This window comes from Magnolia sinica, chromosome 11, assembly GCF_029962835.1.
Source record: "Magnolia sinica isolate HGM2019 chromosome 11, MsV1, whole genome shotgun sequence".
Lineage (NCBI taxonomy): Eukaryota > Viridiplantae > Streptophyta > Magnoliopsida > Magnoliales > Magnoliaceae > Magnolia > Magnolia sinica.
The window spans coordinates 26,201,463-26,213,905 of NC_080583.1; positions in this window are offsets into that span (position 1 = coordinate 26,201,463).

Sequence of the window (12,443 nt, forward strand, 5' to 3'; positions counted from 1 at the left end):
TCAGCCCCTTAACAATTGATTTTGGTGTCCATTGAATGAGGAAAGCTCATGGGTAATTGTAGTAGAATATTTTCCTTTATAGGAATGACTTGGATTGCCCATCATATAGAGTGAGTGTGAAATATGAGAACCTCACATTGGTAGGTCGTTCCTTAAGGGTGAAGTTATTAGATTTATTTATTTTTTCTAAATCTAAACCTATAACCTATACCACTTTCCGTCGTCCATCGCAACTCAAATTTGGAGCACACTTTGGCCTCATACAACTATAAGATTATATAAAATTTATAGCTTGATACAAAATCCTACACTATTGAATGATGACCACCTTAAAGTCAATTCCTTCCATTTGAGTACAATAGGTGAAATTTTAGATTTAGACATTTTTCACCATCGATCAACCACTAAATTTTTCCAATCATTTTCCTATCTTGATTACTGATGATTTTTCAAAAATTGGGCCCTAATTATTAAGCGTAGACCATTAATTGAGATCAAGTTTGTTTTGGCACCTATTAAGAGAATTTTTAAGATTCATCGTCATTCCCTCATACTCTATTCAACAACTCCAACCAAGCATGGGTGAATTAAATTTAAAGAAAGATTGTCATAAATGGCAAATTTAAGAAATCCAATTCAAGTGGGATGTGACACACCCCCTCTCATATAAAAGGAGGTGTGCACCCCTTCTCTACTCAAAAACCCATGCACTCCTACCTTCCCATGTCTAAGGAAGAGAGAAGGAGATATAAAGAGAGAGAGAGAGAGAGAGAGAATGAGAGAGAGAGAGAGAGAGTTGTCCACGCTTAGACGCTCATCCCTTCTCTTCTTTCTCCACACATGTTGTGTCTTCCTCTTACTCGGCGACAACACGGTTCGTGTATAAGCCCTCCTACATAGATATCTATACAGTTTATATTTAAGGTTAAGGTGAGGAATTCCTTTAAGCTTACACTAATTTAAGTTCAATTTATACATAGTTCTCTTATTTCGCATTAAAATTGTGTATAGTTTGATTTTTACTATGATTTTCATGTTAATAAGTTGTTAGATTATTATGAATTGTTAATTTATGTTGGAATTCTATTTATTATATGATTTTAATCATGTTGGATATATTTTGTGGGATGGAAGAGAACAAGTATAATTTAAATCGTAAATCATGGGATTTCTTGGTAGGCTTTCACATATTTTGCGCATCCAATGTTGGTCCCCTAAGTCACCAAACCATATATTTTTAATAATATTAATCTGACCTAAAATTTATATTTTAAACCTTAGGGTAGAGGGACTCACTTTTATTGTAATTTGGACTTATCAGGTGACTCGTCTGACTCGAATCGCACTATTGTGCCTATGGATTTACTTTGAAGTGTGTGTATTATTTTCTACCATATTGGGGTTTATTTTATTATAATTAAAGATTAATTATTTCATGAAAACACCACTAGATTTTTTTATGAATTCATGAGGAGTGATAGATATAAGCCTTGCCCTTTATCGATTTTGAGAGCGACGCGTATTTTCACTCTATATTGAGTTGGGCTTTGCTTATCTCTCCTTATTTTGTTGAGTTAGCCTATTTGCTACTCTTCTCTTTTATTGAGTTAGCTTATTTATAGAAAACTTCTTTATTAGGTTAGCCTTGTGCTACTTTTCATATGTTATGGTTTGGGCATGTGTCTTGGAGTTCCAAAACTCTCATGGTTCAATTTAATTCTCTATTAATGCAAGTGATGTGTTGAAGAACTCACAACTAGTGACTTATATGTATTTATCATGGACATAATGCACTCTAGGTAATGACCCTCTTGGTTGATGTATAAATCCTTGAATTTGGGTAGTGGTGCATACATCGATGTAAGTAATCCACAATGCGTGTTACATCACCTTTTCGGGATTGGATATTGCAATTAGTCACTCCATGAACAAATCATGTTACATAATTCAATCAATCTATATTTTATACCATCTTGATGTGTTACGTAAGTCCATGATAATGTTGGACACGCCGACGAATCTTCGTAATATGAGATGTGAGGCGAGCCATATTTTTATTAATTATATTCCACAATATGGTGGTCACTATGTATGATAACCCACACACACTATGCTAAGCATGCATTCATGTAGATTGGTTGCTCATATCGATACCACTCGTAATGGTGGAATACAAAGTGTATCGGAACCCTTACATTATTATTATGATAAATCACTTGAATTATTGTTAATCTTAAAAGACAACCGTCATTATGAGTAGGGCGTTGACCATCTCCAACCATACAGATGATGTGGTGATGCACAAGTTGAAGATATGGGCAATGCATGATCTCCTATGAAAGACTATGAGTGACGTGGGATTATGATGTCAATGCTTTCATTTTAGTTTAGCTTTATTTACATTTCATGTTGTGAATTTGGATATTTATAATAAGCTCCCACCTGAGTGAACATTAAATGATTAGTTGAACTTTTATATTTAAATGGAATAAGATTTATAATATAATTGGTTTTATTCTTGTGAATGGGTACCTTCATTAATGTGATCTGAAAATAAAAAAAAGTACAATTATGAAGTATTCATTTATTCATTTCACTAACACCCGAAATTCTTGGGCATGAGTATGTACTCGAGCCCCAAAAACTCGAGGCGTTACACTCTGGCTCGAGAACTGAAGCACATTCGAATGCAATAATATCAAATTATCAACACATTTGTGGAGAAATGTGTGAGGCTAACTTGATCAAATGAGGAGATTTTATTGAACAAAATATTAAGCAAGACAATTGGTCAATTGAAACTATGAGGAAAATTAATTCTCAAAGGTTGGTTCGGTCACTATAAAAAATTGATCTTGGAATTCAAATGGGTTAAGGCGATGAGTGAAATGATGACAAAAGGAGTATGAGGCCTAAGTTTACGATCGAACAAATCAAAGCACATCTAAAGGAAATAATGTCAAATTATTAGTACCTTTATGATAAATGTACGAGGCCGATTCGATCAAACAAGAGATTTTATTAACTGAAATATCATATGAGACAATCAGCCAATCAAAACTAGGAGGAAGGAAATACATGTTACCCACAAAATGTTAAACAATTTAGCAATCACCCTGGACCTGTCCTAGGGAAAAGGATGGTTAAACCTTGGCCTGCTCAAGAATGAGTTTAGAAAAGGCTGAGTCATCTAAAATTTTAAGCAATACCAGAAATGACTCATACTTATAAATGATGTTGGCAAAGGCAGTAGGTAGCAAAGAGAAGACAATCGGTCGTTGTATTGGATGAATCTCAAATGAAGTACCCTCCAGCCCGAATGAGTCTGACATTACCAAAGGTAGAAGAAAAAGAATAGATATCGGTCAATATAACTAAGCTACATGTGGGGTTTGACTCAGTTGATAACCAGAATTGCGATAAAAGAAGAATGGAAAATGAGGGATCGACCAAATACTTAAGTGATATAGAGTTCTTGAATGATCTTTCAATCGAAGAATTTCTTACTAAAGCAAGATTTTTAGAACCATCTTCTAAACGGAATGAAGGAATCAAGAATGAAGCTATAAATGAAGTTGATAAAAAATCGAATTCAGAGACACATAGGTGGAAATGTCCAAATTCAGTGATACAGTTCGGCTTGTTCCCACCAATTACGCTGGATTGTAATATGGTGTTGACACTGTCATTGAGTTTTCAAGCTAAATCATCTCAATAAAACAAGATGAAAGGAGATATATACAAGTTAGGTCCTACTATAATCATACAACATGGTTCCTTTGACTCCGATGAGGAAGTAAAAAAAGTGTTGATCGTCATAGTTGAACCAGGATCCCTTTCTAAAAAAAATAATTATTGAAAGATCGAGTCCCATAATGACCCAACATTTAAAGCCATTGTATATCTCCTTACACTTAGAAGGGCATCTGATTACTTAGGTTCTGGTCGATAATGGAGCTGCTATTAACATTCTCTTAGTTAGAATGATGACTAAATTGGAAAAGACTCAAGATGACCTCATTTCGATCGAGGTCACAATGGGAAATTTTGCTAGAGGAGTAACACAAACGCAAGGTGTTTTACTGGTCGAACTAATGGTGGGAACCAATAAGGTGTTGGCCGCTTTCTTTGTGGTCGACACTTCATAAAAGTATAATGCTTTACTTAGATGAGATTGGATTCATTCATTCTCATACATTCCATCATCACTACACCAATTCATGATTTATTGAAATCAAGACATAGGAGAATTGGTTTTGACCGATAACTAACCATTCTTAGCCATGTCCAATGTAGTCGATGCTTATTTTTATGGAGATGATATTGGACCAATACGATTTATAAGGTGAGACAAGAATGGTAAGCCATTTGGAATTTATGTTAAACTCAACCTTAATAATGTCATATAAGATATTTCTACCATGATTTGATTAAGCGAAGAGTTGTCGAAGACTACAATTCCCTTTCATATGACTATAAGGTGTACAATAGAAGAAATCCCATGATGGTCTGATATTGGTCAAGGCCGAGTTCACGGCCAGAGTACGACAGCTCGAGGAGAGCTTGTGAAATCATGATAATGAATGTTTTGTTAATATGGCTGACATACCAATATCGGTTGATCAGGAAACTGAAGATGGTATTGAAATGAAAGGTTTAAAAACAACCTCATAAAAATTGAAGGATTCTCAAGGTCAGGTTCAAGATCCTCTAATAGAGAAAATTTTAGGGACAGAACAACATCCCAAGCCTATGTTTATCAGTGGATTACTAGATTCCCAAATACAAGGCAAAATTATTAACTAACTTAAAAAGTCTGTCGATTGTTTTTCTTGAGATTAGCATAAGCTACATAGATTAGACCAAAATTTGGTTGAACATAAGTTACCCATGAAAATTTATATCGATGACGTGGTGGTCAAATCGAACAATTCACTCAAATATTTTGACCACTTACAAAAGTCATTTGAAAGAATGAAGATTCATAAATTAAAGATGAAGCTTCTTAAATGTTATTTTGATATATTAACCTGAAATTTACTAGGATTCATGGTACATCAAAGAGGGATTGAAATCGATTAACATAAAGTGCGAGCAATAATAAAATATTGGCCGTTGAGAACCAAAATTAAGTTACAGAAGTTTCTTGACAATGTTAACTTTATGTAATGATTTATTTCCTATTCTGCCGGAAAAACTAATGTGTTTTTCATTTGTTGAAGATGAAACAAAGAGATAACTTCATATATGAGGTAGGGCATCGGTTGGCTTTTGACAACATTAAAGATTATTTGTCCAAGCCACCAACGTTGTTGCCACCAACAAAGAGTCTAACACTCAAGTTTTATATCACGGCTTCTATAGAATCAGTTGTAGATCTGTTAGCAAAGGACGATGATGATTGAAAAGGTCGCGCAGTCTATTATCTTAGTCGAACATTGTTAGATACTAAGAGACAATATTCCGCCATAAAAAAAGTTATGTTTATCATTGTACTTTATAGTTATAAAATTATGACATTATTTGTTATTTGAAATAATCAATATGATTGCAGTAATTGATTTAATAAAATATATTTTAAATTAGATGATTTTGAATGGTCGAATTCGCAAATGGATTCTCACATTATGTGAGTTTGATTTAGTATATATGCCCCAAAAGGGCTGTAAAAGGGCAAGCCATAGTGGATTTTCTAGTTGATCATCCTTTATATATATATATATATATATATATATATATATATATATATATATATATATATATATATATATAGGAAAAGGTACTATGCGCTTGACCTCACAAGACCGTCCCATGAGGTTGAGTTGTGTGGGCCCCACTGTGATGCGTTTCAAAAATCCACCCCATCGATCGGATGCACCATTCCATCGTGGGCGTAGGTCTCAAAATCAAGTCAATCCATGACTTGTGTGGGCCACACCACATACGAAGTGGGGAGGGGCCGTGCACCATTAAAACATTCATAATCATTTTTGGGCCCATTGAGATGTGGTTTGCCCAGCCCATCCATTATGTGTGTCCCACTTGGATGAGGGTTCAGACCAAGTTTCAGCAGCATTCAAAACTCAGGTGGGCCCCACCAAGTGCTTTTATATGTTTTTGGCATGTCTTCACATGATTTTAGATGGTATGGCCCACCTGAGTTTTGTATACGGCTGATTTTTGGGATATCTCATAATTTAGAGGGGACCCATCAAATGCACGGTGTTGATGGTCGACACGCATCGCGGTGGGGCCCACACAGCTCGACCTCATGGGAGCTTATCGTGAGGTCGAGCGCGTAATACCTTTTCCCATATATATATATATATATATATATATATATATATATATATATATATATATATATATATATATATATATAGTTGACTGTCTTTGAAAGCATTAGATTTATATGTGGTCTATTAGTCACCCTGCAGACTAATATTTGATAGTTCAAGGATCAACAAAAGATCAGAAAAATGGATTATCCTGATCAATCCAACTGGTAGAAAACAAGAATTTGCATTCCAGATTGAATTTAATTGCACCAATAATCATCAAATATAAAGCCTTGATAATCGGTTTATAGATGTTCACCGATTTAGGAGTAAAAGGGGTATTGGTTATGGGCAATTTCTTATTAGTGATAACTAATTAATTGGTTTGTTTAAATGTACAAGTGTTGCTCTACAATCATATCTTCTTTTAGCGATAGATTTGTTAAGTTAATTCTATGAAGTTGAGTTAAAACATGTAACTCAAGAAAAAAATATTGATGCAAATGAAATGGCGTAGCTAACATCGGGGCTTCAAATTCCTAGGGATTTAAAGGAAAAACGGTGACTGTTTAGAGGAAGTCATTACCCTTGGTTGTTTTAGAGGGAATCGATGTAGGAAATTTGTCAGGTCAAGGTGAGCAATGATGAATAGAGGGCTCTAATTATAGAATATCTTTAGTCCCCATAAACAAAGGTCGACTGAGATATTAGGAGGACGACTGCGTATTATATATCGATCGCTAAGGAACTATATCAAAAAGGTGTCAATGGAATATTATTGTAGTCACCTTCCTGCCTCGTTCTTTATCATTTTCTATTACAGTCTCACCTCACTTCATCATTTTTTTTATGTATATTCTTTATCATGAATCAGTTTTCAGTTGGGTCTCCGAGCATATGGTGATTATAATAGTAATTCTTTTCTTTCGTCTTCCTTACTTCCTTTAAATGCTTCTATTGAGGCAATTTGATTGTCCCAGTGGCAAATAATTGATTCATCATGGGTAGGACGTCTTCTTTCTTGAATGTGTATCATTCATGATTTTCATATTGCTTGGGTCGCTTATTGATCATCCGACTCATATAACGATCTCTGTCTTCTCTCTTATCGGTCATGCCTATCACGAGAGTCTTCCCTCTTTCTTTCTCTATCGGTGACATTTGCTGCTACTCAACTTAGACATCGACGTGTTATTTCAGTCTGAATGGTCGGCATTTTTCTAGTCATGGCTTCGAGTGCATGAGCTTTTGTGGCGAGATCACGGAAAGTCCGTATGTCGACGCTTGTCAGACTGAAAATAACTCCCATTTCTATAGATTTCAAACACATTTGACATGTTCTCTTTCCCCGAGAACTTCTCAGCATGATGCCCCCAAAGACTTCCACCATTTAATAAATTTTTCGATTGACTCACTTTCTTGTTATTGTATGGAAGCTAACTCAGTCAAGCTGACATCCCCGTTAGATGAGAAGTTGGCTATAAAAGTGTCTTGCATTTGATCCTAGGTATGTATAGATTCTGATGTTAGGCCCATATACCATCTGAAGGCCTTTCCTGTCAAAGACGATCCAAACAATCATAAGAAGTATTGTGGGACCATAGAGAAGTTGCCCATGGAAGTGTTGAAATGCATCGGGTGCTTCTCTGGTGAACCGTCTCCGTTAAACTTCTAAAAATTTGGATAGTTAAAGTTTGTTGGAAATGGCATTTTTCAACTTCGCGAGGGTACAACTTTCAAAAATGAAATCTCCCTGGGTGCACTCTCTCTCTTTTTTTTTCCAGATGGCTTCAGCTACCACCTATCATATTTCATCTTGAGTTATCATGCGAGTCATAGGTGTCGATCCTACTCTTGGAGGTCGTGAACCTTCTGCTTGTTATTCATTCCCGTTTACTGCAACCATCATAGAAGGGGCAGTAACCTAGGCTACATTGCGAGCTAGTGTGGCCAATGCTTCTCTAAGGTTTCTGCATTCCTCTATTAAAATAGTTTGTGCGCGAGCCATCTCGGCTAACTTTTCATATATAGATAGCAGCTAAGTTTGGCTCGTCCCAGCCATGTAAACCACTGCCTTTCCACTTCCTGATAGTCTGGTTGTTGGCAGAGGAAGAGGATAATTTGTTACAAAGGAATTTAAAGAGAATGAGCCCTTGTTTGACCTGTTAATACTTTTGTACGATCCTTGTGATCCTGACAGGGGCATGTCCGATGTCGGTGTGCGCAACGGAGTATTCGCAGTAAATTCTAGGGACAGAGACTTTTTGTCAAGGGAGACTTCCCTTTTTCTTTCTAAGTCCATCATGAAGCCATAGTTGGGAGGGAGGGAAAAATCTTCAAAGCAAAAGGAATAGTCTCAATTTCCCAGATAAAGTGGGGGTGGGGTTAACACAGGGTTTCATCTTGCCATGTTGCACATAACAGGCCCCCTGTTTGCTCGCAGTGGGATTGGATTTCTTATTGGGGACGATCGGGCCTTCACTCTTTTGGACACCACTCTGTCCATTCTTCATCATTATTCTGTGATGTTGGCAAAGCGGATACCACTCCGGCCATTGCCCATAGCTTGTTGTTTCTAGTCGGGACCAACTGAACCTTCTTTGCATAGCTCTTAGGCGATGATCGCGCACTATCAACGTAATCAATAAAAAAATCCATTGGGCGTGAAGTAGAAGACTCTGTTAATTGGATAAGAATTCATTGTGATTGTAAAAAAGTGAAGTTGTAAGGCTCGTATCCTAGTCCGTACCGTTCCTTAGATTTCAACGATCCTCCCCGTCGAATTCTGGTGACCCTCAACCTATAGTCAGCATTTGCGCATAACTCTAAGTCCCATCCCATAGATCTGAGTCAGCTTGACTCTAATCCTATACCCTTACGACCGCGCCGTCACCGTGTCTGGCGCACCGATGCGGTACCCAGGCTAAGAGTTGTGGGTCCATGTATATTTTGAAGAAATGCCACGCATTATGAATCTCAAAAGAATTTCTACCCAAATATCACATCAATCGATCAAGTACAAGCCAAGTACAACCCATACCTAGCTCATCCCTCTCTTACCAACAAAGCATAGCATCCATCCCTCTCTCACCCAAAAGTTAACCAAGCCCATACCCTCCATGTCATTTCTTCTTACAACACCCATTCCATCTTATCTCCCTTCATTTCCCAAGCAACCATGAGAGAAAAATCCTAAGGAGAGAAAAGAACCTAAATGTTAGGCCCACTTTCCTACCCCCAAATCTCACAATCCAACCCTTCAATCTTCATCGTCCTCTATGAAAGAGAGAGCTTAGGAGCCAAGGATTCCAAGGAGCTAAAGAAGAAGACAATCAGTGGGTGTTTTGTAGGATTAGATCGTAATTTTAGTAATGGGCTAAGTGGGGCTTACCAATTGATTGTATGGATCCTACTTTGAACCCTAGGTATGATCGATGGCCCACCATGATTCATATGTTCATCCCATGTTGGGGCCATTCTCCATGGACCCCATTATGATGTTTATTTCCTTATTTTACAAAGGTCATCTAGACCTTGATCTTGTGGTGGGAAAGGGATCTCCACCGTTGATTTTGATTGGTGGGCCCACACGTAATGGGACCCACTTATTGTATGTTTTATAATACATGAAAGGGAGGCTTATAGTGGTGGAGCCCTCCCCACCTCTCTCTCTCTCTCTCTCTCTCTCTCTCTCTCTCTCTCTCTCTCTCTCTCTCTCTTATGATGGAGTGTGGCCCACTTGATCCAGTCTGTCCATGTGTAGGACCCCACCTTGCTACCTATCCATTGGGACAGGCCTGAATGTAGGAAAAACACAAATATCAGTTTGGTCCAAACGAGCCACGTGTACTTGGGACCCACTGATGTTAGTATTTCATCCACGCCATCCAGTCTGCTAGATGTGGACCTCACACCATGGTGGCGTGCCATCCAAGTCATCCATCCAGACCGTCCATCCAGAGGACGTCCAACACGCTTGGATGGTAATGGAAGCACAAATATCAACTTGAACTAACACGTGTGGCCTACCCACGTGGAACCACCGTGATATATGTATTTTATCCCACCGTCCATCTGGACGGTGGGGACCACCGTTTATAGTTGTTGTATTGATGTTAACAAGTTCTGTGGGTCTGATCATGAGGTATGTGTTTTATCCTAATCGTCAATCTGTGTGGGGACTCCACCGTGATATATGAGTTTTATCCTCACCATTCATCTGGGACCCACATGCAGCATAGCTGCTTTGTCACGTCAACAAGTTCCATGGGTCCCACATGATATATGTGTTGTACTCCACCGTACAGTATGTGGACGGTGGGGCCTGATGTATGTGTTTTATCTACACCATCCCTGTACGTGGGATGGTGTGACCCACCGTGATGAATGTTTTGATCCACATCGTCCATTATCTAGCATGTGGACAGTGGGTCCCACAATGATGTATGTGTTTTATCTACACCATCTATAGGATGGTGGGCCCTACCATGGTGTATGTATTTTATCTGCACCGTCCAGCTGGGACGGGATCCACTGTGATGTATGTATTTTATCGACACCATCCAGCTAGGATAGGACCCACCTGAGGTATGTTTTGTATGCATGCCATCCATGGGTAGCGGCCCACCATGATGTATTTTATCCATGCCATCTAGGGCAGGCAACCCATCGTGATGTATGTATTATACACCCGTGCCGTCCATCTAGTGGTGCCCATTTTTGTGTTGCAACAAGCCCACCTTGATGTATGTGTTGCAAGCACTCTGTCCATTTATTTTTCTGGACCTTTGGGCTGACCTGTGAACCCCATCTTGATTTGTATATGGTGCATGTTGTCCATTCATTTTCTGGACTATATGGGCTACCCCATTAGGCCTAATATGATAAATTTGTGGCCCATTTAGTGAGGCCCATTATGGTGTATATGAGGTCCGTGTGATGAGGCCCATTGTGATGCATATGAGGCTCGTGTGTGAGGCCCAATGTGATATATATGTCGCCCTTGTGTGAGGCCTAATATGATGTATGTGAGGCCCATATGATGAGGCCATTGTGATATATGTGAGGCCTATGTGATGAGGCCCAACATGATGTATGTGAGGCCTATATGATGAGGCCATTGTGATATATGTGAGGCCTATGTGATGAGGCCCATTGTGATGAAGCCTACGTGGTGAGGCCCATTGCGATGTATATAAGTCCCTTGTGATGAGACCCATTATAATTTATATAAGGCCTATGAGATGAGGCCCATTGTATTGTATATAGGGCCTATGGGATGAGGCCCAATGTGATGTATATGAGACCTATGGGATGAGGCCCATTGCGATATATGAGACCATTGTGTAAGGCCCAAATGTGATGATGATCCCACCATGATGCATATGATAATGTTTATGAGGCCCATCCACTTTTGTCGCTAGTTTTAGGGCCATGGGCCCCATTGTGAGATAGTTTCTATAGTGGGCCACATTTTAGGAGACAATGGTGGTTAAATGTCCACATTGTAAGTCTCCTTAGGGCCCGTTGTTAAGCACGTACTTAGGAGCAATGGTGGTTAAATGTCCATGTTGCATATCCAAACTGTTGGGCCCACATTGTTGTAGTGTTTTCCACCTTACCTTATGGGCTATCCCAAACTATTAGGCCCACATTGTTGTAGCGGTTTCCACCTTACCTTGTGGGCTATCCCAAACAGTTAGGTCCCCATTAATGCTAGTACCTTCCCACCATGCCCTGTAGGATTGTCCAAACCTTGGAGCCCACATTATGTTCATACCGGACCTTCCATAGGAAATGTGGGCCACCTAGATATATGTATCTGCCCAAGTTTAGTGTCTATACCCAATGCCCACTTAGATGTTGAGCGGGCTATCTAATCCATTGGGAAGGGCACATAGCCCTAGATGTATGGACCCCGGTAAAGCCCACCTTGTACTCATATTAAACCCCCCATAAGGAAGCCCAGTTTATTCATGATAAGAGATTGAGAAAGCCCAATTGTTCACCCAATTAGCTCACCCTATGAACTCACCTTGTTGTATACCCACTTCACTCCCTACGAGAGATGTATCCTACCCTTGTACCCCATTTTCTATGACCTCGTGACATGTACAATCATCTACATCGTCCATCCCATTGTTGAGACAAGCATGAGGTCTATCC